General features: G+C 51.8%; 1 protein-coding gene and 2 long non-coding RNA genes across 4 annotated transcripts in view; 2 read left to right on the plus strand and 1 right to left on the minus strand.

Moving 5' to 3' along the window:
- LOC115497618 (uncharacterized) overlaps positions 1–11,027 on the minus strand; it is a 20,200-nt gene extending 9,173 nt beyond the window's left edge. The window contains exon 1 of the long non-coding RNA XR_003963191.4: positions 10,881–11,027. This is a non-coding gene — a long non-coding RNA (uncharacterized lncRNA). The remainder of the gene's footprint in view (positions 1–10,880) is intronic.
- The window catches only part of SHISA6 (shisa family member 6), a 142,036-nt gene that overhangs the window by 45,940 nt on the left and 72,694 nt on the right, over positions 1–23,402 (plus strand). The gene's annotated exons all lie outside the window — the stretch shown is intronic.
- LOC140685253 (uncharacterized) lies at positions 10,660–11,328 on the plus strand. The gene is made up of 3 exons (XR_012058572.1): positions 10,660–10,987; positions 11,021–11,114; positions 11,199–11,328. It is a non-coding gene; the product is annotated as an uncharacterized lncRNA (long non-coding RNA).

The following is a 23,402-nucleotide window of genomic DNA, read 5'->3' on the forward strand; positions in this document are numbered from 1 at the left end:
CCCAATTCCAGAGGCTGAGCAGCTCCACAATTCCAGAGGCTGGGCAGCTCCAGAATTCCAGAGGCTGGGCAGCTCCCCAATTCCAGAGACTGGGCAGCTCCAGAATTCCAGAGGCTGGGCAGCTCCTCAGGCCAGCACAGCCTGTTGGAGTGGGGATGGGGCTCTGGTGTGTGCCAGCAGCAGCTTCTGCTCATTCTGGGCTGGGTTTATCCCCTCTCAGCAGAGCAGAGGGGCTGAACCAGCCCCATCCTGCTGGGATTCCAGGGCAGCTCCGTGAGGGAGAGATGAGCCCGAGGAGGAGCTGCAGCCACACAGGACACAGCAGCTCCAGCTGGGTTCCACACCCAGCCCTCCTCCCCAGGGCTGGAGATGAGGCTGGCACTGCCATGAGAGCTGATGCCTTCAGGCTGAGCTTTCACATTTCCCAGCTCTGCACTGCACTGGGAAATAACTCTGAGCTGCACACAAAGTGCCAGCAGCTCTCCTCACAGCTCAGGCACACACAACAATCCTTTCCCAGCCCCAGAACCAAGGACACGCTGCAGCTCCAGCCCCAAAAAGTGCAGCCAGCAGGGAATGGAGGAGAGCAGCCTGGGAGGGTGGGACTGCAGCACCTGGAGCTGGAACTGGGCACTGAACCCCGATGTGGGAATGGCCCAGAACTCATCAAAGTGTGACAACTCCTGACTCTGAGTCCACCTTGGGTCCATCTTGGGTGCAGCCCTGGCTGGGCTGTTGTGCTGCCCAAGGTGTGTCCTTTGAGGCCTTTTGATAAATCCCTGCTTTATTCTTTCCCTCTGCCCAGCCTCTGCTCCAGGCAGCCTCTCCAGGCAGCAGGGGGAAAACGGAGCCATTCCCCTTTTTAGGGGTCCCAGCTCAGAGTCCCAGAGGATCCCCAGAGCTGTGGGGGTGGAAATTGAAGCTGAGCCCCAGGTCAGGCTGGCAGGGATGTGCAGGAGCTGCAGGATCTGGGCTTAGGGACATTCTGAGCCAGCCCCGGGGCTGGGTGAGGCTGGAGGTGCAGGAGGCAGCAGGGGAGGGAGAGAGGGGGCACAGAGCAGGATCCTCTGGGGAGCCAAAGAATCCCAGGATCCCAGAATGGTTTGGGTTGAGAGGGACCTTAAAACTCATCCAACCCACCCTGCCATGGCAGGGACACCTCCCACTGTCCCAGGCTGCTCCAGCCCCATCCAGCCTGGCCTTGGCACTGCCAGGGATCCAGGGGCAGCCACAGCTGCTCTGGGCACCTGTGCCAGGGCCTGCCCACCTTCCCATGGGACAATTCCTAATTCCCAATATCCCATCTCAATCTACTTTCCTTCAATTTAAAGCCCTTCCCCTTGTCCCGTCTCTCCATCCCTAGTAAATAATCTCTCTGCATCTTTCCTGTGGCTCCTTCAGGTACTGGAAGGGAAAAATTGCCATGCAGCACGTGCAGTGTTCCCATCTGTGCGAGGCAGGGCTGGAAAAGGGGAATTCCAGTGACATTTGCATTGCCACGGACTCAGCAATGCTGTGGTGCAAAATTCAACCAGGCACAGAATCATTTCCTCCTGTGCCCTTCTTCTCCGTGTGCTGGGGGAGAGGCATCCCTTCCCCACGTGCTGGGGAGGAGATTTTGGAAATCTCCGGGGTCAGCTGGAACACCAAAGCTCCAGTATCCGTCTGTCTAGCGGCTCCTCTTCACCTGCTGCTAGGTGATAATGACTTGAAGAACAGAATTAATTAGGCTGAACCCTTCCCTGCTTCCTGTATCTCTCACGGTGGATTTTTCTCTTTTTACTTGTTTAATACTCAGGGAAAAAAAAAAAAGTTTCATCGTTTTCCCAGTACAAAATAGCAAGGAAAGGATTTGCCTGTATTTTATTAACCACTGAATTGATTTCAAGCAGGGTTTGGTTGGGCTCTCAGGGTGTCCATATTTTCTTCCACTTTTTAGTCTTAGACCAAAGAGCAAAATATTTTATTCTACTTCTTAGTCTTAGACCCAAGAGCAAAAAGCTCTGAACATCCAAAGCTTTTTTTCCCCCCACATTTTAGTTTTAGACCAAAGAGCAAAATGTTTTATTCTACTTTTTAGTCTTAGACCAAAGAGCAAAATCTCTGAACATCCAAAAGTTGCTCAATAAAACTCTAAATTAGAGTGTATCCCTGTGGATTCCCTGTCCTAGGGATGCTCTCCATCCCTCAGGCTCCTCCCTGAGCAGGCTGTCACTGTCCCCATCCCCATCTGGGGACTTTTCCTTCTGTTGGAATGAATTAAACCTGGATTCATGCATCAAACCCTGCCCGGATCCAGCTCCTCTCCCCGAGGGCTTTTGTTCCCGAGGTACTGCTGGAGCGGTGTGAATCACGATCTCATCAGAGACAATAAAACCTGGAGAGGGTTCTCAAGTGCTGGGTTGAAGCTGCTGCCAGGGAACGTGCCCGTTACCATAAGGAACACATTCCCCATTTCCACACACATCACTCACTTTAGCCCCCAAGTCACCCTTGCTCTGAATTGATTTGGGGTCAGACCAATCGAGCACCCAGGGCAAACACATTTATGCCAAAATCAGAGGATTATGAAGGAGGCTGAGGGCAGTGAACAGTCCCACGAAGAAAACATCAATTATTCATGCATGCACGGGTGCACTCACACACAAACCACTCTGCTGAATAGAAACACCAAGCCAGAAGACACGGGGGATAAAACCATGGAAATAGCAACAAGTTCTGAACAAAACATTTCCACTTTTTCCTTGAAAATGCCATTTGCATTAAAAATGTGTGGCTTTCATTTAAATCTCCATTTTCCTTCAGAGGAGAAATTGCCTTTCCCATTATTCCCTGGGTGAGAAAGGAGCTGATTTCCCAGCGCTGCCCACGTTAGAGGCACAGCACAGGCTGAGTTCTCCCTGATTCCGAGCAGGAATAGCTGGCACAGCTCCAGCTGAGCAGGTGATGGGCTCCAAAACACCCCTGTGAGCTCTGATGCCTCAGCCTGAGCTCAGTGGGGCTCACCTGAGGCCAAGGGGACCAGGCTGAGGCTGAGCTCAGGAGATGGAGCCAGCCCCAAACCAGCTCTGCCTGCTCTGGGGGGACAGAAGTGGCAGCAAGGGGTGCAGTCCCCTGGACTGATGGCCCAGACCCTGCTCAGGGACCCATCACAGTGGCAGATCCCATCCTCTCAGCCCTGGGGGCACATCTGGGGTGATCCTGGGGGATCCCAGCCCTGGGGGCACATCTGGGGTGGTCCCACCCCTGTGCCAGGGTCAGTGCTGTATCCACAGTTGGTGGCAGCTGCCTTCTGATGCACTGAATTATCAATATCAAGTGCAGGTGAGGACTCTCTGATTGGCTGCTCAGCGCATGAACCACATTATTCAGATTATTCAGCAGAAACCAGAGACTGGGATTGCTCAGGACTTGTGTAAGGAAGATTTTCCCATCCCTGGCAGTGCCCAAGGCCGGGCTGGACAGGGCTTGGAGCAGCCTGGGACAGTGGGAGGTGTCCCTGCCATGGCAGGGGTGGCACTGGGTGGGCTTTAAGGTCCCTTCAAACCATTCTGGGATTTTCTGATTCATTTGTAATTATTATTATTACTGTTGCTGACTAATGGGATTTCAGTGGGACCTCAGGAAGCTCAGAGCTTTGATCTGCACTCTGTGGCTTCAGGACAGGGAGTTACTCCCCAAAGTGCTGAGAATTTCAGTGGTGGTGACACAGAAAATGTTGTTACGCCCCCTTTAACACGTGAGAGCTGCGATGGCCCAGAATCAGGCATGGAGTCTGAGATCAGACACTGCTCGGGCTGGGGTGGATTGAAATCGGCCCATTTTCCTCCATTACAACAAAAAAAGTCTGGAATTATCACTTTCGATGGGGCTGCTGGTGCTCAGCTCCCCCAGAGCCCAGGGACAGCCACAGCTGTGACCCCACTGGGTTCCTGTCCCACCCCCCAACAATCCAGCTGCTGGCACATCTGGGGACACCTGGGGACACCTGGGGACACTGCAGCCCCTCCTTCCCACTTTCCCCACTCCCACGGGGGTGAGGGCACCTGCTCTGTTGGGCTGTGCTCCCCTCCTGATCCCAGCTCTGCTGAGCACCCTCTCACCATCACAATTAACACCAGGGCTGTAATTATTGCTATTATCGCATTACTGCCATTATTCCTGTTCCACAGCAGCGTTTTTGTCTCCTCATTATGCTGTTTCTGTTGTGGCCATGATTCAGAGAAGGAAGCCAGATGCTCTGCCTTGCTTCAGAGCTCCCTCGTGCCGGCTGCTGCCGCACCCCCTGCGAAAACCCAGCCCTCAGCCCCGAGCACTTCCAGGCCTGATTAGAGCAGACACACCAGCACCATCCTCGCCCAGCAGCAGCTTCAGGAGCCAGCCCCCACCCTGCAGGATAGCCAAGGTCACTTTGCCAGACTGCCCAAAGATTTGGGAGAGCTCCCAGCCTTCCCCAATGCCTGTGTTGTTTTGCTCGTGCCTCCTGAAGCACACACAGCCAGGCAGGTGTTTACCCTGCTCGTGTTCATCCCTGACAGGTGTCCTTTCACTTCAATGCCATTTTCCCAAATCCCAGGCTATAAATCAATCGCTGAAGAAGAAAGATGCTGAGAATAAGAGATATTGGGGGGCTAGAGCATGTCCAGGGAATGGAATGGAGCTGGGGAAGGGGCTGGAACCCCAGGAGGGGCTGAGGGAGCTGGGAAGGGGCTGGAGAGCTCCTGAGGGAGCTGGGAAGAGGCTCAGGCTGCAGAAAAGGAGCTCAGGGGTAACTTCTGGCTCTGCACAGCTCCTGCCAGGAGGGGACACCCGCGGGGTTGGGCTCTGCTCCCAGGGACAGGAGGAGAGGGAACGGCCTCAGGCTGCACCACAGGAAGTTTAGGTTGGATATTGGAAACATTTCTCCACAGAAAGGGTGGTCAAGCAATGGAATGGGATGCCCAGAGAGGTGGTGAAGTCCCCGTCCCTGGAACTGTTCAAAAAACGTGTGGATGTGGCACTTGAGGACGTGGATTATTGGTGACCCTGGAGGTGTGGGCAGCCACAGCTGCTCTGGGCACCCTGTGCCAGGGCCTGCCCACCCTCACAGGCAGGAATTCCTTCCCAATATCCTGAATTTCCCTTTTTCAGTCTGAGCTCATTCCCCCTTGTCCTGTCCTTTCATTTCCTGCTGAGGTCCCTCTCCAGCGTCCCTGCAGCCCCTCCAGCCCCTGGAAGGGGCTCTGAGCTCTCCACACAACCTTCTCCTCTCCAGGCTGGGCCATCCCAGCTCTCCCAGCCTGGCTCCACTGGGGAGCTGCTCCAGTCCCTTTGGCACCTTCCAGGTCTCTTCTGGAGCTGCTCCAGCAGCTCCTGCTGATGCTGGGGACCCCAGAACTGGGCACTGTTCCAGGTGGGGTCTCCCAGAGACAGAATCCCCTCCTGGCCCTGCTGCCAGGGAAATTCCAGCACATCCCTGCACTGGGACATCTGGGACCACCAACCCACCTTGTCCCTGCTGAAGCCAGCAGCACAGCTGACACTGGTTTTAGTACGAGCAGAACAAGGCTGGATTTTTAAAAGGCACCATCTAATTCTCAATCTGGATCCCTTGGAGCAGGTCCAGCACGTGGAGTGGAAGGGAAATGGGATTATTGTTCCCTGAAATCCATAGATACTCTCCAAATCTGCCACTTCCTATTAGAATGCTGCAGAAGCCCTGGGAGAATGACGGCATTTTTCTCCGAAAGGTTAAGCAAAACATAATGAATGGAAAAGATGAGCTGTGACAGAACCGAAACAGGAATTTTCAACTTTTGAAAAACATCCAGATATTTAACGCCTTTTAAACGAACTCGAGATGTTGTGTGAAATCCATTTGGTATGGAAACACTGAAATGCACTTCTAAAATTCAGAGCAAACCAACCTTCTAAAAACCATTCCACAAACATTTTCAAAGAATCAGTGCGCCGTGCGAAATCAGAACTTGGCAAATCAAACCTCGCTGGCCTGCAGCTCCCTCCCCTCCTCTCCTCCTGGGAGCAGGGTGGGATGAGCTGCTCTCCCTGTGCCTTGGGAGGTCATTTCCAGGGAAATGTCCTTCAGCTGGGTTTTTTGGGCATGGCACTTTGCTGGTTCTGAGCTGCTCCTTGCAGAGGGCGCATTTCATGCGATGCCATCGTGTCCCCACATCCAGGGAAAAGCCAGTTTGGGGACCCTGATCGGAAGGCAGGAGGTGGCGTCCCTTGTTTGCACTTGGCAGTCAAAGGGAGAAGGTTCATCCCTCCTCCTGCAGCACCATTATTTGAGCAATCTGATTTTTAACTGATGAAAATTGAAATGTCTCCTCTGCGGGAAAGCTCCAATTTTTCTTCCCTAGGCAAAGCAGAGATATGAATTGCAGAGATCACCCTGAGGGATTTGGATCTTGCTCTGGGGAATGTGGGGATTTTACAAACCCGCCAGGAAGGGCTGAGGGTCACAGGGGCAGAATTCATCCAGGATTTCTTTGACTTTCCCCGTTGTTGACTTCTACAGAGGAGCAGATTATTCAGTTTTGTCCTTCCGTTCGATGCAGCCCTGGAAAAGGAGCTGTGGATCCTGCTGATCCAGGAGAGGACACGTCCAGTGGTGCTTGGCCAAGGCCTGGCTATGTCCATCACACCCCCAGCCCACAGGAGCTGCATTTTGGGGTGGGTTGGGCTCCAGAAGGAACAGAGACCACCACGCGTCTGGAAAATGAGCTGTGGGTTCACTTCCTGCTGATCCCACAGGAGCGGACACCTCCAATGCTCTGATGGCCAAGGCCTGGCTGTGTCCATCACACCCCCAGCCCATAGGAACTGAATTTTGGGGTGACTTGGGCTCCAGAACTGGGCTCCAGTGGTGCTTGGCCAAGGCCTGGCTGTGTCCATCACACCCCCAGCCCATAGGAACTGAATTTTGGGGTGACTTGGGCTCCAGAACTGGGCTCCAATGGTGCTTGGCCAAGGCCTGGCTGTGTCCATCACACCCCCATCCTACAGGAGCTGCATTTTGGGGTGATTTGGCCTCCAGGACAGGGCGGACAAACCAGGGGTCACCGGGGGCTCTGGCCCTGCAGGTATCAGAGGCTCCTTGGGCGGGTCCCCAGGGGGACAGGGCTGAGCCCCCCGCCTCTGCCTTGCCCACCAGTAGAACCAGTTTGTGCTGGGAGTGCCACACGGCCCCTCGGAGCTCTCCAGGGAGGGTGAACGGCTCCCTGAGTGCCCCAGATCCAGCAGAGTCATGTGGCTCCAGCTTTATTTGCTGTTATTGCCGCTTTCAAGTGGAAAATTGATATAATAGCAGCCCTTTCTCGGCACACAGCAGTCTGCACATTTGTACAATGTTCTTTGAGGACGATCAGCAGCCACTGGCATAGAAAAGTGACAGATGCTGTCTGCAAATAATGAGCTGAAGCTGTTTCCTTTGGAAGGGGACTTAAGCAAAGTCCCTTTGAGTTTGAAAAGCCAAAGAGGTTCCCATGTGTCCCCAGAAGCTGCTCGGAAAAGGCGTTTTCTAGTGGCTGTGTGGCATAATTATTCTGTAACTCTTTCTCTCACGCCAGCTCCTCTGGAGACAGGGAATGACCCAGTTCCTGTTTACCGAGCCTCTCCTGCTGGGGACAGGCATGAAAGAGAATGAAGTTGGTGGCTTATTCTCCTCCCTCCTCCAGTGCTCCAAATCTGCACAAATCACAGGGATGAGGAGCACAGTGGTGGGTGAAGCACATCCCACACCTTCGGGATCCTCACGTCCCTTCTTTGCAGCTCACACCAAAATTGTTTCAGCCCCTGAGGTCTGGAGGAGTCTCCCACTTGTGGGGTTGAAGGAAGAGCACTGGGAGGTTTCATCCTGAGCCTTTGATCCTCTCTCCTTCCTCTGCTTTTATCTGGCACAGCCGGTCGCGTGCCAGGGGTGCTTCTCCTGATGGAGCTCTAGCAGGTTTCAAAATCCTCCCATCCCCTCAGAGTGCTCCAAAACCCTAAATTTACTGAAAATGGAGGGTTCAGAGCTTCCTGGCTGGACATTTCCAACCCTGTCAGTGAACTGGAGACACAGTTGGCCTTTCGTGATGGAAATCTTCTCTCTGGTGCAACATGGATGTTTCTGCATTGGGATTTTCTGGCTATTGCCACAGTCCTGAACCCTGAGGATGAAATCAGGCTCCGGGAGCCTTTGCTCTTGAGGTCTTGGAGAGATCCAGCATCTTACCACACTTCTGTAGGGAACTGAACTTACAAAAAAATAAACAGATGGGGCTTCTCTCTAGTAAAAATAGCCCTTGATAAACTGTCCCTCAAGAAGGTCTCCAAGAATTCATTTTCTTCCAGCCTGACCTGTTCTCTTGGGCTTTTTAGCAGTGGAATTCCAAGCAAATCCAAGGATTAATGGTGGGAGCCGTGTTACACAGCACATTAAATCACAAATGGATCAAAATAACGAGCCACCATCCCTTAGGGCACCAGGGGGTAGAGCTGAGGCACGGCCTCAATCTTAATTCCCTTTCTTATTTTTAAAAACATCATTTGCTAAACTCTTTGTTTGTTTGATTAATTTTAGCTCTTTCCTTTCCGTCCCTTCCTGCACATTTATAGATGAGATGCATTTCTGGGCAAGTTTAGAACAGTGTGATGTTGTGGGAAATTAATTAATACTGATAATTATTGATGGATTCTGTAGATGAAACACATATAACAAAGGAGATTAAAGTTAAGAGATTCTACTTAATTCCAGTGCCTGAAGGGAGCTACAAGAAAGATGGAGAGAGACTTTACAAGGGATGGAGGGACAGAGCAAGAGGCAATGGCTTCAAACTGGCAGGGAGTAGGGTTAGATGGGATTTTGGGAAGAAATCCTTCCCTGGCAGTGTGGGCAGGCCCTGGCACAGGTGCCCAGAGCAGCTGGGCTGCCCCTGGATCCCTGGCAGTGCCAAGGCCAGGCTGGAGCAGCCTGGGACAGTGGGAGGTGTCCCTGCTCATGGCAGGGATGAGCTGTAAGGTGAGCCCTTCCCACCCAACCCTTCCAGAGTTCTCTGATGATTCCAGATTCTCTCACAAGAATTCTCTGCAGTTTTGTTGCCTTTAAAATCTCCCAGCTCTGGACTGGAAATCTGAGCACAGTTTTCATCCAGGGTTGGGCCTTCCTTGGCTGGTTTTGCTCTTGGTTGTTCAGGGGTGATTTTTTGCCGATGCCATTATTTGTTGACTTGGACTGGAGGTTTTTTTGAGGTCTGTGGTGTTCAATGAACTGTTCTCAGTGAGATGGAGATCCCTGGCGCTGAAGGGATAATCATTTAGTGACAGCAAAGGACAATAAGGTTGCAGAGCAGAGAGAGTGAAAGATCCCCATGCCCAGAGTGGCAGAGCAGGGACATTCCCTCTCTCAGGGAATTGTCTGGCTGGGGAGCAGCCTGCATGCTTCAGGGGGAAATCAGCAGCTCCAAGGAAAATATCCACCCCATCCTGGCTCTGGAATAGTTTGGGTGACAACAAAACCTCACACAACAGAGCTGGGAGGACTGTGCAGACGATTCTGCAGGTGCCCAAAGCTGAAGAAAGGGGAACAAGTGACCAGGAGGTGACAAGGTGAGGATTCATCTGACATCACGTAGGAATCTGGCCCAGAGACAGGCTCCAGCTCTGGAGAACAGCTCCTCAGACATAACCCATCCCTGCCTCCTGCAGCCCTGCATCTCTTATTATCCACCACGAGTGGAAGAGACATCTCCCAGCCACAGAGAGCCCAGGGCGGCAGGAGGACACGGAGGGGCCCAGTTTGGTGGAGCTCTGTGTGCCCGTGGAAGCCAAACCTGCCTTCTCCAGCAGCTGCAGAGGAGCCTCAGGGCCTGCACACACATTTCCTCCCGGAGAAACCACCTGAAACCAAGTGAGGACAGGAGGAGGCTGATCCAGAGCCAGGGAGAGGTTTAACCCTTCCTCCAGGCAGGTTCTGCAGCCAGCAGGACATGGATAAAACATCCAAAAACATCTCTCCAACATCCCTGTGGGGAGGGAACCGCATCAAAAGGACAAGGACCTGCCCTGGAGGCCAGTTCTACATGTGCAGATCCAAGGTCAAGGGAGCAGCTGGAGGAGAATGTGAAGCCCTAAAAAAGCAGCTCTGAGGACAGGCAGGGCAGGGCCTTGGCCCCGGCCTCAGACAGGGACAAGCAGCTCCTCTGCATTGTTTGGGTTATTTTTATCTCCATTTTGGTGCCTCCAAAGGAAGGCTGAGCACCCCCACTGTCAGAGGAGCTGAGAGCTGCTTCTGCCTTCTTTAGTCTGTACAATTTCCCAGATGAACAAGAGAAACAGGGCTTTGGGAAGGGGGTCCCACGGGAAAAGCAGCCTCCGGGAGCTCTGTTCCCTTTCTCTGTGGGGCTGCAGCACACAGGGAGGGAGGATGGGTGCTGTGGGTGACCACGAGGCCAAGGGTCCCTGTCCTGGTGAGCATCGGAGTGGCCGTGTCCTGCTGTCCCCTCTGGGACTCTGGGTGGGTTCCCAGGGGATGGCGAGCCTGATTTGGGGCCCAGGATCTCCTCCTGTGGAGAAACTGGCTCCTGATCCAGGCAGACAGATGGGGCAGAGGTTTGAAAGCATCCTCGAGGCCATCAGAGCTGGAGGGAGGGGAGCTGGGGGCTGGGAGCCCCGGCCGGCAGGAGGATGGATGGCCTGGCACCCCCCCCCCTCCTTCCAGCATCCCTGCATCCCTCCCACGGCAGCATCACACCCTCCCTCCTGCAGCTGCTGCTCCTGCAGAGGCCTCTGCTTCCTCCTCCTCCTCCTCCTCCTCCTCCTCCTCCTCCTCCTCCTCCTCCTCCTCCTTCTCCTCCTCCTGCCTGATCGCCCAGCCACGAATTACGGGGATGGTGCCTTACCTTGCCTGCTCGGGCTCGGGGGTCCTGGAGCCTTTGGGACCCCGGGCCAGGGTCGCTGCATTGTCCTGGTGTTCTGGTGGCAGGGACGGTGCCACAGGCTGGCAGAGGTGCAGCAGGGATGGAGCCACAGGCTGGCAGAGGTGCAGCAGGGATGGAGCCACAGGCTGGCAGAGGTGCAGCAGGTTGCAGACACATGGCAGAGGTGCAGCAGGGATGATGCCCAGCCCTGCAGAGGTGCAGCAGGGTCGGTGCCCAGCCCTGCAGAGGTGCAGCAGGGAGGATGCCCAGCCCTGCAGAGGCTGCAGACACACGGCAGAGGTGCAGCAGGGACGGTGCCCAGCCCTGCAGAGGTGCAGCAGGGATGATGCCCAGCCCTGCAGAGGTGCAGCAGGGATGATGCCCAGCCCTGCAGAGGCTGCAGACACACGGCACACACCGGCACGGCTGCCCGGGCACCGGGAGCAGGCTGGCCGCCGCGGGGACACGCACGGAGGTGGCCGGGAATAAATTTCGGTGGCGGCTCCTGCGATCCCCGCTGGTTCCCGGGTGGCGGGCTGCAGCACAGCCCCTGCCTGCTGCCAGCACAGCTGGCTGCCAGCGCTGCACGCCGTGATCGATACGTTTGGCTGCTCATCCATCCATCTATCCATCCATCCATCGGCTGCCGCGCCCTGGGGATGGAATGAGACGGGAGGGCAGCTCGGGACTCGGTTCCCGTGTCGCTCACCGGCCGTGGCCTGAATGCAGAGTCCAGGCAGGAGCTGCTGCTCACCCGGCCCTCCGGGGAGCGGGGAGCATCACAGCCCCTCCTTTCTCACCCCCCAAAAAGAGCCGGGCTGAGGATGCGAGAAATCCGCCCGGCAGCCGGGCACTCTCCTCCACACGGCTCGGGAGTGAAAGGCAGAGGAAAAACAGAGTTCCCAGTTTGTTTACTACCTCTTGGCACACGTCCATGCCCAGCTTTTTATATCCCACTGCCAGGCTCTGCAGCCGGGGTGAGCTCCGGGGGGACCATCCCGGGACCCTGCGGGAGGAGCCGCTGCCGGCACGGGAAATTCCCGGCTGGAAATGGGAATTACAGCTGTGCGTCTGCTGGGGCGGGATGAGGGATGTCAGCCCAAGCTGCTCTGGGAAAAGCTCTTCCCTGGGCTTCGGAGCTGCCATGGGAAGCAGAGCTGACGTCATTCTGAGCAGGGAAATTTGTGGAGGTTTCTGGATGGTGGAAGGAGAGAAAGGCTAATCCAGAAGTACTGATATGCAGGATCAGTTTTAGATGTAAAAGTACTGATATGCAGGCTGAGTTTTAGATGTAAAAGTACTGATATGCAGGCTGAGTTTTAGATGTAAAAGTACTGATACGCATGATGAGTTTTAGATGTAAAAGGATGAGTTTTGGCAAAGACCTTCAATCCCTGGGTCAAGGGAGCAGCCAGTTTAAAAAACCCCAAAATTCTGTGACCCTTTTGTACCTGACAGTAGGGTAAACGTGACCATAATGCTGTTTTCAGCTAGAAGGTAACTCCAAAATAAGTAACCGTAAAAAGAAAGAAAGAAAAATTAAACGCTCTTTAACCTAAAAGCAGTTTCACCAAGGATTGAGTGCAGCCCTCCACAAAGCCCCACTGCTTGTGCTGGGTGTGACCAGGGACAGTGCCACCCCCGTTAGGTGACAGTGCCAGCACGTGAGTGGTTCCAGCTGCCCCAGCCAGGCAGGACGAGTGGGAATTCTCTTTCCAGCCCTCACAGGAATCATTTCAAGCCAAGGTGGCCACCCCATGGCAAACCCAAGGTGGCCACCCCATGGTGGAGGTTTTGGTTGGGGTGTGCTCGAGGTTATCAATTCACATTCAGGGAAGTTAGGGAAATAAAGGGAGGAAAGAGTGTGGGAGCTGGAAGGCAAGAGGGTTAATCCAAATAAGCATCTTGCCTGGGCTGGGGATGGCCTGGATCCTGCAGCACACGGGGCTGGAAGCTGCAGAGCCGTGCTGGCCGTGGGTGTTGTGGCAGCAGCAGGAGCAGTGGCACCGACACCGTGCAGGGAGGTGCCTGCACGTGTCAGCTCCTTCCTCGCTCTGTCTGCATTCCCCTCCTTGCCTTCTTCACCAGGAACAGGGAAAAAATATCCTTGAGGCCCCTTTTAAAGTGTCTCAGCATCCCAGTGATGCTTTAGCAGCAGCCTCCAGGGCAAGTTTACGGGTCAAGCATGGCCAAAGCATTTCCAGGGGCCCAGCCCAGGAGCTGGAGCTGCTGCAGAGCCCAGAGAGGCTCCAGGATGAGCAGAGGATGGAGCAGCTCTGCTGGAGGAAAGGCTGGCACAGCTGGCATCGCTCACCTGGGCAGGAGAAGCTTTGGGCTGAGCTCAGGGTGATCCTCCAGGACCTGAAAGGATCTACAGGAAAAGTGGAGAGAGAGAATTGACGAGGGATGGATGCACAGGACCCAGGGAATGGCTCCCACTGACACAGGGCAGGGCTGGATGGGATTTTGGGAATTGGGAATTGTTCCCTGTGAGGGTGGGCAGGCCCTGGCATCTGTGGCTGTCCCTGGATCCCTGGCAGTGCCAAGGCCAGGCTGGATGGGGCTCGGAGCACCTGGGGCAGTGGGAAGTGTCCCTGCCATGGCAGGGGTGGAAGGTTGGAATGAGATGGGGTTTGAGGTCCCTTCCAGCCCATCCTGGGGTGATTTAATGACTCTGTGATTCTCTTGTCTCTGGGACGTCCTCGAGGTGACCCAGAGGGAAATCCCACAGGGCCGGGACAGCTGCCTCCCTCCATCTGCCTGGCCTTGGAATGGTGAAACACGGCCTGGACAAATCCCAAATCCTGGGCTGGAGACGCCCCTGTGGGTTTGCTGCAGGGCCAGGGGTGTTCGAGGCACTGCAAGGTCCTGGGATGGAACTCCTGGGAGAGAGGGGATTTGGGATCCTGGGATCATTAAAGGATCCTGAGAGACGATTGATTTGGGGAACTCCTGGGAAAGGAGGCATTTGGGCTCCTGGGAGAGGATGGATTTAGGTTTCTGGGAGAGGAGGGATTTGGGCTCCTGGGAGAGGAGGGATTTGGGGTCATAGGAGAGGATAGATTTGGGTTCCTGGGAGAGGAGGGATTTGGGCTCCTGGGATCATTAAGGGATCCTGGGAGAGGATGGATTTAGGTTTCTGGGAGAGGAGGGATTTGGGCTCCTGGGGGAGGATGGAATCAGGCTCTGCAATGGCTCCCAACAGTCCTGCAGCCCATGAAGGGTTTTTAAGGGTTTGTTCCTGTTCCTCACAGCCATTCTAAGAGCAGTGCCTGGCGCTCTCAGAACTGCTCTTAAAACATTACCATATTTATAAGTAATGCCCTAATTTGAAGGGATATCAAGTTCTTTTGGATGTAAGTAGTTATTAATTACAATGCAACAGGAAAATTCATTAGGGAATAGAATCAAACTTTCAATTAATGTCATTTTTATCCGGGAACATTAGATGAGCTGCTTCTTTTTTTTTTTTTTTTTCCTTGCCTTTAACAAGGATCTGGAAACATTTGCTAATTTCCAACTATTATAGTTCCTTCTATGAAATAATGTGAGCCCTCATTTGCATATAAGAAAACATTTTCTGTATTCACTATGACTCTGAGCTGCCCTATTTAGATCAGGAAATTGAGCTGAAGGCTCCCTGTGCATTTCAAGACGAGGCTTTTCTCATGCAGAAGAGCAGAACATTTTCCAGGCCCACAGTGAATTAGGGGTGTTATTTTGGGGGGCTCAGGGGTTTCTTGCTGAATGTTCCACAAACGTTTCCTTGGTCTCTTTCTGAAGTGCTCTCTGCACTTCTGGTTCCAAACCTTTTACTTTCAATTTCGTTTTCAGTCTCAAAGCCAAACCTGCTTGATAGAAAAAAAAGTCTTCAGGGGCCAGGTGTGAAATCCTCATTGCCTCAGACCCAACAGATCAGACACCTCCAGACTCTTTGCTGGGGAACTTCTTCTTTTCCCTTCTTTTCCCTTCTTTTCCCTTCCGATCTGGGAATGTTTTCAGGGTCAGCCTTGGTTTTGTTCTGGTGTTTCTGTAGCTGAGAGGCCGTTCCACAGCATCCCCAGCTGCAGCCCATGGAAAATGGATCTTTAGTGCAGAGGACTGAACCTGTGCTGCTCCACGTCCATCTAAGCTCTGACTGCTGATTTTGGTTTTATCTGTGCTCTTCTGATGAGCCCTGAACAGCCACAGGAAAATGAAATAAAGCTTGGAAAGATTCCCTTTGCCCCTTCCTTCACATCTTTGTCTCCCAGGTTTCCATTTATCCTGTTGCTACAAGCATCAGATAAATCAGCTGAAAAAAAAAAATTAAAAGCAGAAACAGCAGTAATCACCATTCCTTAATGATCTGAACGCTGAGGGCAGGGCAAGGCAGATAATTAATTTCAATTTTTAAAGCAGAAAAAAAAAATCCATAAATGTTTCAGTTGATCCCAGCCAGTTTTATTTTGATTTTATATGACAAAACGAGTTTCAGAGCCTTGAAAAATAACTTTATTATGGTTAATTTCATCCCAAGCTTTTTGCAATGATAAATTTCACAGGTCAAAAATCCTTCTTCCCTTGCCCCGTTATGTTATGAGGAGAGGAGCCCTAGGGACAGAGGCAATGTCCCCTCGGTGTCCCCTGGGTGTCCCTACAGCCCCAGGCACAGAGGCAATGTCCCCTCCCGGGGTTCCTGGACATCTCCCCCATCCCCAATCCCCAGTCCAGCTCCCCGGGCTGGGGGGGTCCTGCAGCATCCCCCAAATCTCGGGGGCTCTGTAGGGCTGGGGCAGCTCCCTCCTGTCCCCAGACCTGTCCCTGCCCTTCAGCTTCACTCCAGGCCCTTCTCCTCCTCTCCCCAGCCTGTTCCAGGCTTTTGTTCCTTCACTGGATGGAAACTTCCTTCAGATTTCCACTCGGAATTTATTCATGGCTAGTGCCTACTTTTTGTTCTTGTGCCAAGTTTGTCTGTTAGATCTTCTCCCTCCCCAGCACTTTCCCTGCCCACATTTATTTATAGAAAGCAATCTTTGCCTTTTTTTTTTTTCTCTTTCTCTCTTTTCTTCCTAATTTTTTTTTTTCCTCCAAGAACCCTTTAAGCTGTTCCTTCCCAGAGCCAAGGCTGGCTTTGGGGCAGCAGCCCAGCCTTGCTCTGGACACACATTTCAGGGCTGTGCTCCTCAGCTCTGGCGGTGCCTGTGGGCCAGCAGGAGTTGTCAGCAGCTTGTTTTTCTTGGTGAGCCCCAGCAGAGCCCTTCAGCTGTCTCTGAGCCCCGTGTGTTTTTCTTGTCACTGTAATGTGCTTAGTAACAACACCTACCACTTTTCCATGTCACACTCTGCACTCCTCCGTCAGCCACACGGTGACTGGCACAGCAACACAAAGAAATTGCATTTAACCAGCAAGGGAAAACGTTGCTTTCCTAAATAACCTTTCCTCCTCCAGGTACCTCTGCGGGTCACGGGATTCCAGAGCTTTGGTGACTCACAGCTCTCCCACCTGCCAATTATTAGCTCAAAACAATTCCTGAAGCCTTAAACAAACCTTTTTTTTTTTGGGTGCGGGAACCTCAGTGACATCTTGCCAGCGAGTGCAGGTCTGCTGGAGTCACTGCTGCTTGGGAAAAATGCTGTGGCTTGAAGTGAGAAAAGTATAAATAGAGATTTTAATATCAGCCACTAATACATCACTGATATTTTACAGACCAGGAGGGATAATATATTGTGATAATATAATAACAGTTCCTGGGGAAAGTGTATTTTTGGATGAAAAGTGAGAAGGGAAAAAAAAAAGTGTTTTGAGAATTGAAAAATGTTTCAAGTTTTTGAAACATGGAACCCAACAGTAGGATATTTCAAAAGGAATTCAGTTGTTCAAGAGAAATATTTGTTCCCTTTGAAAAGATTATTTCCCTTCCAACCCTGGCTTTGGGCAGTGCTGTCCAGCTGCTTGTGGCTGAAAGGAAAAGCAAAGGAGGCTGAGGAAGGAGAGCTGGGCTGGCCCCAAGCATGGCACAGCCTGGGGATGCTCCTGCTCCCAGCTGCCTGTGGCAATATTCCCATTTTTATGCTAAAACTCCAATTCTGGAGCATCCCTGGCTCCTGTGCTCCCAGCTGGGCACTGCTGGGACATGGACCCCTCTCAAGGTAAAGCCAGAAGAACACTGGGAGATGTTAGCACAGAGATTTCAATACTCAACTAATTAAAAAAAAAACATCTCTCCCACTCTCAGGGGATTTGATTCCTTTTTTTTTAGGCAGGCTGGAGGTACCACAGCATTTCCAGATGATGTAATTAACCTGACCTATTTGGTGCCTCCATATTAATGTTTCTTTGTAATGGATTTACAATAAAGCCTCATTATTAAGGACTTCAAAACAGGATTTATTACCATTATCTTGTTTCTCCCCATTCATTATTCCCTTCTCCTCAGCTGGAAGTGAATCAGGACCCCGGGGCACTTTCCCTGTGGCTCCCAGGGATCTGGAGGAGACTGATGGGCCTGACCTCTGTGCTTTGCAATTTTCTGCCTTGCACAGTGGCTGCAGAGCTCTCAGCTCTCCAGAGGTGCACCAGGTTTATGTAATCCACCCAAAGAGCTGGAGCCAGGCGGGCAAAGGGCCGGGAATTCTGCAGCTGGTACAGATTGTTCTCCATGGGCATCTTCCTCTTGGTGCTGCCTTGAGAGGCTGAGCTGGATCAGAGGCTGGGCAGAGTCACAGAATAAAGCAGGGATTTATTAAAGGATCTCCTCCATGGATCCACCTTGGGCAGCACCAGAGCCCAGCCAGGGCTGCACCCAAATGAACCAAAATGGTCCCAAAATGCACGAGCGCTCCCGGGGGCTCTCCCTGGGATCAGTTCTGCTCCATTGGCACCTTGGAGTTCATTGTCCCATTCCAGCTTTAGCCCAGGCAGTCCCATCCTGCTTGTTTTTCTCTCTCCAGCCCACGGTGTTTGTGCTCCTGGGCTGAGGTTTGGATCATTTGTCCTTGGTGCCCAGCTGGAGCAGGAATTGTTTTGTCTCTGCTCTGTGCAGAGAGCTCACCATCCCAAAATGTGAAGCCCAGACCCACAGACTAAAGCAGCTCAGAATGTGAAAAATATAAAAACTAAACCCTGAGGCATCCCTGGCAGCTCCAAGCCCACGGCTCCCACTGGCTGCAGTGCACTGGAGCATTTTCAAAGGAACCATGTTGGGCTGGCACCCGGGAGGCTCCAAGGGCAGTGAGAGGTTTTCATTAATTCCCATTTGTATCAGCAGCAAAAACCTCCCAAATCCCCAGGCTAAACCCTGCTCTCAGCTGTAAGGAGTATTTTTTGGGGACTACAATAGGTTTAGAGAGAATTCTGTACTGGAATCAGAGCATTACATTCAAACTTTTTATTTTTTCCCCTAGAACAAGGTGTTACAGAGGGAACTACAGACAGATTTCTATACCTGACTTTACTTCAAAGGGCAGAGCTCAGCCCAAGCCCCATGGCAGGCTTGGTCTCATTGATTGCCAAGGGCAGAACATTCTTAATGCATTGGTATTAAATAAACAGATGGGAAACTAACCCAAGATTTAAATTTCTGTTGAGATAATGTCGAAAGTTTATTGACCCAAGGGTGCTGGTGATTGAGTTAAGTGTTCCACATCAATAGCTGTGGCCAGGCCTTTTGTAGGACACTGAGAAATGGGCTCAATATTTTGAGGCCTGTGTTGGAAGTAAATTTTAAGACCTAACAGCAAATGTGCTTTGTTTGGTCCTCTGGGAGCCCGTCTTTAGAGAGAGTTTTGCCCCTGATCTCCTCCAGCACAGGGCCCTGAGGACAGGGCAGGGAATGTTCCAGGGGTGCCAAGGAGCAGATTTGGTCTCTCAGAGCACAGGACGCTTGTGGGAGTCCAGAGCTTCCCTCTGGCTGCCCTGGCAGGTCTGGGACCCTGGCAGGGGTCAGGAACCCCCCTGGACAGAGCCCCCAGAGACACTGTCTGTGATCTCTGTCCATGGAAAAGAGTTTTCAATCTTACAGGATGAATTACCAGCTCTGAGTGTTTGATATAAGTAATAATTAAGTGTGGCACAGGTGCAAAAGTAAAAAGGCTGTCCACCCTGTTGGGCTGGGAATGGGAATTCTTTCTGGCATGGGCACGGATTTACTGAGGAGGGGAGGTGGCCCCAGAGCCAGTCCTGCAGTAATTAATTGGCCGCTGCTGTAAAGGCAGCAGCAACGTTTTGAGAGACATTATCTGCTGTCCTGCTTGGATTAAGAATTCATGAGGGCAGAAATCATTCCACGGGCTTTATTTTGCTTTAAGTTATACTTTTATACAAATGATCTGAGGGGAGAGGCTGATTGATGACAGAGAGAGAGAGAGCTCAGGAGACAATTAATTTCTTCTCTCTCTCATCTGTCCCACCCTGCAGCCCACTGGACAGGGCAGTGAGAGCCCAGCAAAGCCTTGTAAAAGTCCAGCTCCTGCCTTGTAAAAGTCCTCATTTCCCAGCACACACCCAAAGGAGAAGTCTGAATGCACAGGATCAGCTTCTCAAGGCTGGTTATTTTCCCTGATCTAGAATATTCTTTCTCTGCCCTGCGGAGCTCTGGCCAGCAGCTCGGCCATGGCATTCTGTCTGCCCTCAGGGCGGTGTTTGCATTTTATACCAAAAACTGCCTGTGCCATGTTTACAATAACGTGCCAATATCTGTCATTTATGTTGGACAGTGTGTCTGTGCCTTAAACCAACAGAAAAGTGTCACCATCACAGCCAGGCATGGAGGGCAAAGACAAGAAGGCCAGGACACGCCCAAACCCCTCCATTCTTGTCCCCTTGAACCTCATTCTAAAAACCTCAAAATTCCACTGAGCTGGGAGAGACCCGCAGGATCATCAAATCCAGCTCCTGGCTCTGCACAGGCCTCCCAACAATCCCACCCTGGGCATCCCCCAAGGCTCCTGGAGCTCTGGGGCTGTGCCCATTCCCTGGGGTAAGACCCCTTCCCTAAATTCAACTCCTGCTCTTCACTGGGGTCACCAGAGAGAAGAAATGACCCCTGAGAGCCTGTCCCTGTGTCTGTGGCCATCTCCAGTGACCCAGCCTGGAGCACTGAGGGGAGGTGGCCAGCCCAGCCCAGCCTGGCTTGGAGAGGACCAGCAGGGCCACAGAGCCCCTGTTGGAAATGTGGGTGAAGCTGGTGGGAAGGAATGCTGATGTCTGATTCCGGTTCAGAAGGCTGAATGATTTATTTATTATTACTATGCTATAATACATTAATATACTACTTAAAGAACATACTAAAACTACAAACCTACTTTTCTAACTCCCATACCTAACTCGCAACTGGTGACCTTCCCCGAGAGCCCAGCCTCAGGTGGGTTGGATTGGCCACCAGGCTCAAACAATCCTCACAGAATCCAACCAAGCAATCACCCCAGGTAAACAACTCTCCACACACATTCCACGTGGGAAAACAAGGAGCAGAAATAGGAATTGTTTTCTCTTTCTTCCCTCTGTGCTGCTCTATGAAAAAATCCTGAGAGAGAGAAGAATGTGGCTGCCACAAGCCCCCTCTGCTCTGGCTGCACAAGAGGCTACAGAGGAGGAGCTCCAGTCCAATGAAGCTCAGAAAATGAGCTTTGAACAGGGCAAACTGCAGGGACTGCAACTAGACCAGGCCAAAAGCCTCGAGGGAAGGGGCAGGCTCGATTAAAGTGTGCAGAACTGCAAGGGGAATCACAGAGTTCCAGAGCTGCAGCCTCTGCCCCACCAAGTGCAAAAGCATTTTTTAGTCACCGTTCCAGGGACTTGGAGAAGCAGGGCTGGGGATATCAGTATGCAGGAAGGAATCAAAGCAATGAATCTGCTACCAAATGAGAATTGCAAGAATAATTGATTCCAACCGGGGAGCACAGCAAACAAAACCCAACAAATTTCAGTCTGCAGAACATTCTTGCTTCCAAAAAGCACCATTTGGAAACTCCATTTCATAAAAAAGGGGCAGGGGAGAGTGTGATGGTGTGACCTCAGCTGAGACCTTGGCTTTGGGGAGGAGCTGGCAAAAAGTCCGTGAGGTTCTTCCCTGTGAGAGGCAGGGTGCCCAGAGCAGCTGTGGGTGCCCCTGGATCCCTGGCAGTGCCCAAGGCCAGGCTGGACAGGGCTGGGAGCACCTGGGGCAGTGGGAGGTGTGGGATGAGAGATGGGATGGAATAAGAGGAGTTTTAAGGACCCTTCCAACCCAAACCATTCTGGGATTCTTTGACTTGAAAGGCTGAATGTGGGGTCTGGTTCCTGAGAGATTGAGGTGGGAAAAAAGAGCAGGAGAAGGAAGAGGAGGAGATGGAGGGAGCTCCACCAGCCCTGAGAGAGGAAGGGCCACACTGCAGGGCAGCCAGCAAGAGAACTTTGAGGAGGGCTGTAAAATGATGAGGGGAGGAAGAGAAGGGGAGAAATTATGAGGGGAGAGAGAAACCAGGAGATGATCCCACAAACCAGAGCCAGGAAATCTTTACTGCAAAGAGCTGAGTGCTGGCCAGGGCCTGCAGACACCCTGTGAGAGCAGGGCAGCAGGGACAGGGCTGGTGGAAAGGTGTCAGAGCTTCCAAAACCTTCCAAAACCTCACAAACTGGGAACCCACCTTATCCTCCAGGCTGCTGAGAAATGCTGCATCATCTCCATCCTAACGGGGACAGGGCAGCTGCTGATCCTCACACGGGGTGGCTGAGTTGCCTACAAAACAGGATAATCAAAAGTGATCTTTGCAGCTCGGAGGCAGCAGCTGAACGACCACAAGGGAAGCCAAAGGCAGATATTAGCTCTCTGATTTAAAATTAAAACAATTGATCAATTGTCCTTGCTGGAATTAATAGCAAAACGAATAGGCCTGCAATATAAAACTGAAATTCACTGCCTGGGTCTGGCTGGATCCAAATGTATGGGGTCTCTCAGGACACTGCTGGGTATTTATTATGGCTGAATGAATTGGATTTTTTGCACATAAAATGCATATTTGGACAATTCGAAAAGTAAAGGTCATTCTGTAAAGAATGGGGGGTTTTTGATTCATTTTTTTGAAGTGTGTGAATTTGGAGTTTCCAGATCTGGTCAAGCTCAGTGCAGCAGAGGGCACAGTTGGGAATGGCAGCGGGGTCTGGAGGGAAGGAATTTCAGTGGAATTTCAGTGGAATTTCAGTTGAATTTCAGTCATTTTTATGCTGTGATTAAAGAAACTGCAGCCTCTGTGCTCTGGCTGAGGAGAGGGGGCTCTGCTCTTGGGTGGGATCAGCTCCTCATGGGCTCAGCCTGAGCCCTGGTGGCAGAATCATTTGGGATTTGGGATGGAATGGGGATTGAGGTTCCCCTCCTGGTCCCTGGGCTGGATTTCCCAGCTGTGGGTGCAGAGCAGGAGCTGAGGGCTGGGCTGGGCTTCCAGCCTGGCATCAGCTCCTCACTTCCACCTGGGAGACTTTTGGTCTGTGTTTAACAATGTGTTTCACTGCAAATTCCATGTTTGTCTTTAAATGACAATTGAAAGATGTTTCATAATGAGCTAGCTCTGAATGAAAATACAAATGACTTCCCCTGAAGGACCTCGATATGAAACATTTCATCTGGAATGCAGGGAATCGCTTATTTGCTTTTCTTTGCCTTAAACAGATCAGCAAAATGAAGATGAGTTAATAAAATGCTTTTGATTCTGCCTTTTTTTTTTTAATAAAAAATTCTGGCACTTGCAAAATGCTGCAAATACCCCAGCTCCACTGCATTAACATACACAATTCCCAGGGATTTTTCAATTCCAGACACATTTCCTCCTTCCTGCTCCTCAACTCCATAAATCCAGTGCCTTTCCCATCTCTCAGGGCTCCCTCTTGGTGACTTGGAAGAGAGTCAGGGATGAATTTTCCCTGTGTGCCATGGGAGGAGAAGTGGCTTTGCCATGCAGGACGAGCTTTGAGCTGCACCCACCCATAAATCAGCAGGGAATTCTGAGCTGGGTATATCTGCAGCACCCTTGTAGGAGCAGGTCTGCTCCAGGTTCAGCTCCTCTTTCTGGGCAGCCTTTCCCTGCCTGACAAAGCCCCATCCCAATTCCCAAGCTCTCCTCTCAGGGTGGGAGCCTGTAGATCGAATTTATCCCACTGAAAACATCCTCCTTTGATAATTTCAGTGATTTAGCTCTTCTCTTCTCTTCTCTTCTCTTCTCTTCTCTTCTCTTCTCTTCTCTTCTCTTCTCTTCTCTTCTCTTCTCTTCTCTTCTCTTCTCTTCTCTTCTCTTCTCTTCTCTTCTCTTCTCTTCTCTTCTCTTCTCTTCTCTTCTCTTCTCTTCTCTTCTCTTCTTCTTTCCATCCTTTCTCTCTTCCCTGTTGTGCTCAAGTCACTCTTCTACCACCAATGAAATTCACAGGGTTTTTGCAGAATTGGTGTGATTTCTCATATGTAAGTTAAATTTATGAGAGGAAGAGACTATTATGGGATATAAACTATTGAGGGAATGGATTTGTCTACTCAAAGCTATCTGGTTTCACTATAA

Source organism: Taeniopygia guttata, chromosome 18 (genome assembly GCF_048771995.1).
Source record: "Taeniopygia guttata chromosome 18, bTaeGut7.mat, whole genome shotgun sequence".
NCBI classification, from domain to species: Eukaryota; Metazoa; Chordata; class Aves; order Passeriformes; family Estrildidae; genus Taeniopygia; species Taeniopygia guttata.